Raw genomic sequence first — 7,801 nt, 5'->3', positions numbered from 1 at the left:
CATGCATCTTGGTTGGCCTTTTGAGTTTTTCCACATGCTTGTGTATGTGTGTGTCATAAAGTTGCTGAAAAATGTATCATATTTTTTGCAGTGTACTTTATTTAAAGAGAGAGAGAGAGAGAGAGAGAGAGAGAGAGAGAGAGAGAGAGAGAGAGAGAGAGAGAGAGAGAGAGAGAGAGAGAGAGAGAGAGAGAGAGAGAGAGAGAGAGAGAGACCATGGTGACCATCAAGAAGACGAAAAAGGCCCAAGAGAGCATCAACAGCAGGCTTGCACTTGTAATGAAGAGTGGCAAGCACACCTTGGATTACAATACTACCTTGAAGTCTTTGATGGCACAAAGGGAAGACTTGTTTTAATTTCAAACAATTGCCCTCCTTTGAGAAATCCTGAAATTGAGTACAATGCTATGCTCTTGAAAGTTAAAGTACACCACTATTCTGTAAACAACGTGGATCTAGGCACAACTTGTGGCAAGTACTACAGAGTTTGTTGTCTTAGTATTATTGAGCCTAGTGATTCGAATATCATTAGGTCTATGCCTTCAAAGTAGGTTTGGATTTTTTCCCTCCAAATTTTTTGCAGAAGAGTAATCATGTGTGGGTCTAGGTGATTTATTTATGTAATTCATGAAGCACAATGAGATGAAGATGTGTCTTGTCTCTATATTCAAACCGTACATGTCCTACCAAAGCATTGATCTTGATTGAGTACTCTTCACTTTGGGGCTGACTTACATCGTGTTGTGTGTTGAGAGTTATATCATCAATGTGGTACAAGAAATGAAACAAAAAAAAATATGGGAGAGAGAGAGAGAGAGAGAGAGAGAGAGAGAGAGAGAGAGAGAGAGAGAGAGAGAGAGAGAGAGAGAGAGAGAGAGAGAGAGAGACAGCCATGGGGATCAAAAGGGTACCACCTTAGTGCTCACCTTACTTGCTCACGATCATCCGCTATGAGTGCAGAGTCTGTAGACTTTAATACTGGCTCTCTTGCTCTTGATTTCAAGTCTAGGTTGGCTTGCCAGTGCATGCAAAAACTCAATCCAATCCCGGCCAGTAGCGTGATCAGAACCCAATCTTGGCTAGTAGCTCAAACTCAACCAACATCGGTTTTCAAAAGAAACTCAATCTAATCTCTTTCTTTATCAACTCATGATGCAATGGTGTTGACTGCAATAATCTAATGTGACAAGGACAAACCTTCTAGGAACAAATTCACTCAGCTTTACTTCACGTAGCAGGCCGTGTCGACTCCGGCTCTTCCAAAGAGCTTATCGAATGATTTATTTTGTGTTTAATGTATATATTTGCAAATATAATGTTACAAAACAAACCGTATCGACACGATCACTTTTGGAGAGCATAAGACAGTAGCAGTAGTTGCATAAGGCAACAGTAACAACTTCAAATAACGTTAGTTTGTGTGCTCATATAAGAAATGTCAAATTAGTGAAAAGCAGCTTCAATTTATGTAGCTAAGCTTGTGTTTGGAACTGTGTGTGTATACGCGGGCTCTTTCATAGAGCTTTCCAAACAATTTAGATTGCAAATATAATGTTATGAAGCAAACCATGTCAAAATGGTCAATTTCGTAGAGAAACTTTGAATCACAATAGCATCAAAGTTTGTGAGCTCGTTTAAGAACTGACCAAGCGAAAAGCAGCTTTGGTGTTTGCACTTGGTTGTAGGTCTTGGTTTAGTTTAAGAAACACTATTGTTTGTTGGAATGATTGAAAACAAGATCTATTAGTGTGTATCTCTGAGGCTCTTTGAAGCTGCCCGTGTCGACACGATCAGTTTAGAGCATTGAACAAGGCTTAAGTTTGTAAGATTTACGAATTTTCCTGGACCAGGTCTGTTAATGGCATATCCACTTTCCAAAGTAGCTTCAAATTTCAAAATTTTGTCAGTTTTCATAGTGGAGGTTTGTTAGTGTCCTTACCACTTCTCTCCAAAAGTGCCTACGTCGACATGGTCACATTGAAGCATTGAAAAACTCTTAAATTTTTTAGATTTATGACTATTCATAGTGCAAACCTAAATGGTTTGTGTCGGTGCGGAGAAAACCCAATAGTCTTTGTTTTCAAAAACTCAAAAAAAATATCCGCTTGAAACAGTCCACGTTGACGCAAACCATTTCAGCCGGATTTTTTGTTTGTTTATGAAATGTTTCAGGCGACCTTTTTTTTGAAGAAAATCCTTCAAGCGGACCTTTTTTAAGGAGAAAATCCAAGACGGATTTTCTTTTAAAGAAACTTCTTCAGGGAGTTTTTTCCTTTAGGCAAATAGAGACAAGAGTGTCGCCAAACAAAAAAGATGTGTGTCAAAAACGATTGGGTAGAAAAGATTACATAAAGCATCCACTACATTTGCTTGATGAATCACAGGTATGCTCCTAAAGTGTTGAAATCATGTTGTTATCTTACATGCAACAATGGAGGTTCTACATTACACTAGTAATTGCTACTTTGACTGGACCAATGTCCGGTCAAAGCTACTCTTTAGGTAGGTACAAGTATCAAACTTTTTTTTGCTTTGGGATAGAAGGTAGCATGAGAACAAGCAAGTACTCTTACACTATCAATGTTCTAGCACTCTTCTAGCCAAGAGAACATTGATGGTAGATTTAAACTTGAGGATCTCCTAAAGAAACTATAGATAGGTACAAAACTATCATGCTAAAGGGATTGGTGCTTCAAAACCACATTGTAAGATAATAGGTACAAAACTATCATGCTAAAGGGATTGGTGCTTCAAAACCACATTGTAAGATAATAGGTACTATATGCATGCACTTAAAAACCACCAATGTATACTCATACGTAGTTTTGAGCTGCTTGGAAGCATTGAAAGTAATTTTTTGCTAGGTAGCAGATAGCATGAGAACAAACAAGTTCAATTACCCCAAAAAGTACCTTAGTGATAAGTACTCAGGAACCTTATGGAACCAATCCTAAAGCTATAGGTACTTTGGAGATAGATAATAGCCTTAAGAGTACCTAACAAAGGAATTAATGGAAGCACCATGAGAGTGAAGAGGTTCCTTATGTACTTCGTAGATAGAAAAAGTCTTAGAATACCTTGCAAAGGTGCTTTTGAAAGTACCATGATAGTCTAAATGGGTTCTCTAGGTACTTTGTAGGTAGAATAGGATCATAGAGTTCCTTCAAAGGTACTCATGGAAGTACCATGATAGTAAAGGGGCTCTCTAGGTACTCTGTAGATAGAAAAGTCATAGAGGACCCTCTCAAAGGTAGTCATGGAGTTTTGTGATCTTTGAATAAACCAATAGTCTCACATGTTCTCAAAGGTACTCATGGAAGTACCATGACAATAAAGGGGCCCCCTAGGTACTCTTGAGATAGAAGTCATAGAGTACCCTCTCAAAGGTATTCATGGAGTTTCATGATCATTGAATCAACTATTTGCCTCACATGTTCTTAAAGGTACTCATGGAAGTATCATCAGAGTGAAGGGGCTCTCTAGATACTCTAGAGATAGAAAAGTCATAGAGTACCTTTCCAAGGTATTCATAGGGTACAATCTCAAAGGTACTCATGGAAGTACCATGAGAGTTTAAATGGGTTCTCTAGGTACTTTGGGGGTAGGAAAAAGTACATATTTTCTTTCAAAGGTAGTCATGGAAGTAACATGACAGTAAAGGGGCTCTCTAGGTACTCTCTGGAGATAGAAAAGCCATAGAGTACCTCTTAAAGGTAGTCATGGAGCACCGAGATCTTTGAATGAATCATTAATCTGACATGATCTTTGCATTTACCAATTGCATGTGCACATAGTTCTCCTATAGGTATAAGCGTCATACATCTCTAGCACTTGAACCATCTAGATTTGATTTTGTCCTTTGCTTTTATCCCTAGATCCATTAATTTTCACTGTGATCTTGCATAGGGGGAGCTTTATAGGAGGTTCCAAATGCAATACCCACACATCAAGATCTCTCTCAGATGTTTTGAGGGATTGTAACCTTGGCTTGCTTGTAAGTTGAAGGACCGTTACATATGCTAATGTATTTCTCATATTGAGATGATATACCTCAAGGAAGCATTCAAACACATGAGACAAAGCAAAACAGGAATGCACAGTGATGGGTGCGGCTGCATGTGTCTATATGCTTGCCAGAAGAGGCTCCAAGTAAGTGTCAAGCTACAACGTAAACATACACTAGCATTAACACACTAATGGAGATGGTGTTATGTGCAAAACCAAGTGAATCTGCATTTCATACGCTACCTTGCCTGAAGGGAGAATGTCTTGAATGTGGGTCGGAGAGGTTAATGCTTTGTTCAAAAGAAAAATTTGAAAATGCAGTCTAGTTTTTAGTTAAGTTGTTTGAAGATGTTGCATCAACCCATTTTGAAGGCAAGAAGTACAAAGATATTTCGGTGAAGCAAATGAGATGTAAGGATTTCACATCCTTCCTTCAAAAGCATCTCACCACTTACACGTGGCACAATTTTATTGCTCATTGGCAATCTCAACAATTTAAAGATTGCATTCAAAGGTTTCCTAGAGATGTAGTAGCTTGTGTTATAGACTTTGAAAAAATTTACTCTTTTAAGGAGAAAAATGCAATCCAGTCAATGCATTAATACTCTTCACAAGTCACTATCTTGGTGCACATCACATACATTCAAGGCAAGGAAGACAAGGTGTTAAAATACACACATTCTACATTTCAAATGATAATGATCATGACACGCTCTTTCTGCAGCATTGCTTGCAGTTGCACAATGCTTGGCTGCAAAGAGAAAGGTTTCAGCTTTGTAAAGCGGCATTGGGTGCGGTCGGATGGATGTGCTGCTCAATTCAAGTCATCTATACCATTTTTCTTTGTGTCAAGGTATGCTAAGTTTTCTACCATCTCTGATGAATGGTTCTAGAGATTTGTTTTTGCGCAGCATTAAAGGTATGTCATTGTTTTAGGTACTACACTTTGATTGGCATTGAAAGGTTGTGGAGCTCCTTTTCCTCGGGCCATGGTAAAGTGGAGCATGTTGGGGCACGGGCAGTTGTTAAGAGGGCTTTAACACATGAGAATTTGAAGCCTGATGCATGGCACATGAAGTGTGCCAAGGATGTTGGTTGCTTCTTGAAGCATACATTTCACAATGAAAGTGGCCATACAAGGGTGAATCGGATTTTTTGGGAGGTCCAAGCAGCTAAGGTGCCTAGGAAGAAGAAGTGGAACTGCAAGCAAGTTGAAGGCTCACGATCACTACACTGTGTCAATGGATACTCAAGGAATGACAAATGTGCACTCTGTTGCAGACTTCTCTCTTGTTTTTGTGAATTGTATATGTCCCATCGTTGGAGACGATGCTTGAACAACACACATGTCGACAACTGGGAGTATCTCACTCTTGAGGCCTTGGATTGTGACGGTGCAGAAAGTGAACATTTTAGCGATGATGGAGGATTAAATTTGCCCATGTATGGTGGGTATCATGACACAATTAGTGACGCACTATGCATTGGTGATAACTTTTCCACCAATGCCAATGAAGATGGAGCTGACTTTGACCTTTTGAGGTACTCAAAGAAGAAATACAAAACAACAATAGCCTTGAGGGATTCCTGGGGAAACATAATTTCAACAAATTCCTATTTGGTTGAGGGGTACTACTATGAGCTGGTTGAGGGTGATGAGGATGCTTAACCATTCTCTGCTAGACAACAAAAAGGTTAGTCCAAGTAATTTCATGCAAGGTGGAAGAGTGCTCATAGTCCACTTCATAGTGTGGCTTACTTGCTCGATCCAGAGTATTGGAATTTAGACTTGATGTCAAATGTGTAGGTGGCCAAGGATTTCTGTGAGGTCATCAATACATTCTACTCAATTTCTATAGATCGTATTAATTACATCAAAGATTGAGTGCATTGGCCAAGGCTTTCTATCAGGTCATCAATACATTCTACTCCAATTCTCAGGATTGTATTAATTACATCAAAGATTTGAGTGCATTCAGATTAAAAGAACGACCTTTTGCAAATAGTTTCGTTCAATTGATGGGAAAAGAGCAACATGCATGGAAGTGGTAGATGAGGAACGGTGGTGAGAATTACTCAACTCTTTATCCACTTGCAATGAAATTTTTGGCACAATGTGTAGTGAATTTGAGCTTTGAGAGAAATTGGAGTATGAATAGGTATGTTCATAGTACAGATTGTACTAGATTAATATCAGATGGAGTTGAAAAACTAGTTCACATGTTTTGCAATGAAAAGATATTGCATTATATTGAAAGTGTTGGCTACGAGGAAGAGTACGATTGTTAAGCAGAAGATGAAGGGAGTTCAATGTTGGCATATCTCAGTGTACAATAGTCGAGATCAAAGAGAGCTTCATAATAGATGTAGATGATTCAATAGAACAGAATAGACAATGAACATACACATATTACAACGATGGCTGCACAAACTCAGCATAAGATGTCACAAGTTTGCAAGATGCGTCATAAAAACTAATATCTAATTCCCCCAAATGATTTTCTCATGTTAAACTGATCATTAATATGGGAAAGTACCAGGGGAGTAAAAGCTAGAATATTAGTAAGGCGGTCATGACCGGTCTCAGTAGGGATCCAAAGGAGGGAAAATAGGGATCAAAAGGGGGACAGTCTGCAAAAGAGAAATGTGCTTCAATGGGGCTTAAAATACCTAAGGTTCAACTCCATTAAAACTTCCATACGCTAAAGTTCCAAAAACTAATTAAAAGTCCAATGGCCAAAGGTGGGGAAAATTGGATGGTTATGGATAGACTAAAAAGTATTACCACATCCCTAGGAAGGAGGGGGCGAGTCCTAATGGTAGGGGATGAGAGAGAAACACACACACACACACACACACACACACACACACTCTCCCAAGCTCTCTTGAAACGGAAGAATGGACACATGGCAAACTCCTAGCCGAGTTGCCCCCAATCTCCCCTCAAATCCTATTGGATGGCCATAGAGGTGGACCAATGAGAATTAGGCTAGAGTAAAATTAGTCTAATCAATTTTTTTGGCAGATACGCCGCGACGAATGTCAGCATAGCGAGAACTCACCTAACATATAATGTCAACTGAGGACGGAGCTCGACCCACAGGCACGTGGAAGCAAGCAAAGGGTGTCAACCTCTACTAGACCGACTAATGACTACTTCCTACAGAGATATCAAATCTACATGCCATCGGTTCTGTGAATGTGAGAGTCTCCTATGATGCTACCGCAAGCCAAAAGCCCATCAAATGATCTCAAAACTTCACGAAACTCAAGGGAAGTCCTACACACACTGGAAGGCCGCTATCCCTTAGGTCTTTGACCACAAATCCTAACCCAATACCTCCGTGCAAAGAACGCGTAGTATGTCTGGTTAGATTTTACAGGTCACTGTTTCTAAAATCTAACATGCATAATGTGTAGCTCTACTCGCTCTGATCGCGTGAATATGCTGAAATGCAAAAACGGACAACGTTTACTCACCAAAACTCCAAAAGTAGATCGCGGGTGAATCTGCCAAAACACAGACGAACGCACGTGATGTAAGCATCAACGCGTAGCTCTCCTCGTGGGCAACACGCTGCTGCTCTCTGTTTGCGATTCCGACCACCGTAGATCTTGTAGCACACACACACACACTCTCTCGCAGTCTCCCAGTCGACACAGAAGATAAGATTATTAGAAGTCACCTTTACAACTCTCTAGGTTTTGGTTTATATACTAAGCCTTAGAAACCTAATGCTGGGCCAAAATGACCTGATTTGTCCCTAGGCTTCTATAGAGCTTAATTACAACACCA

At 39.7% G+C, this 7,801-nt stretch overlaps 1 pseudogene; it reads left to right on the top strand.

Moving 5' to 3' along the window:
• The first annotated feature begins 216 nt into the window (after positions 1–216).
• Positions 217–551, top strand: LOC147463528 (large ribosomal subunit protein eL30 pseudogene; annotated as a pseudogene).
• The last annotated feature ends 7,250 nt before the right edge of the window (positions 552–7,801 follow it).

This window comes from Adiantum capillus-veneris, chromosome 2 (assembly GCF_014529385.1).
Source record: "Adiantum capillus-veneris isolate H3 chromosome 2, ASM1452938v2, whole genome shotgun sequence".
Taxonomy (NCBI): Eukaryota; Viridiplantae; Streptophyta; class Polypodiopsida; order Polypodiales; family Pteridaceae; genus Adiantum; species Adiantum capillus-veneris.
Note: the sequence above shows the minus strand (reverse complement) of the source record. Positions and strands in the feature narration are given on the sequence as shown.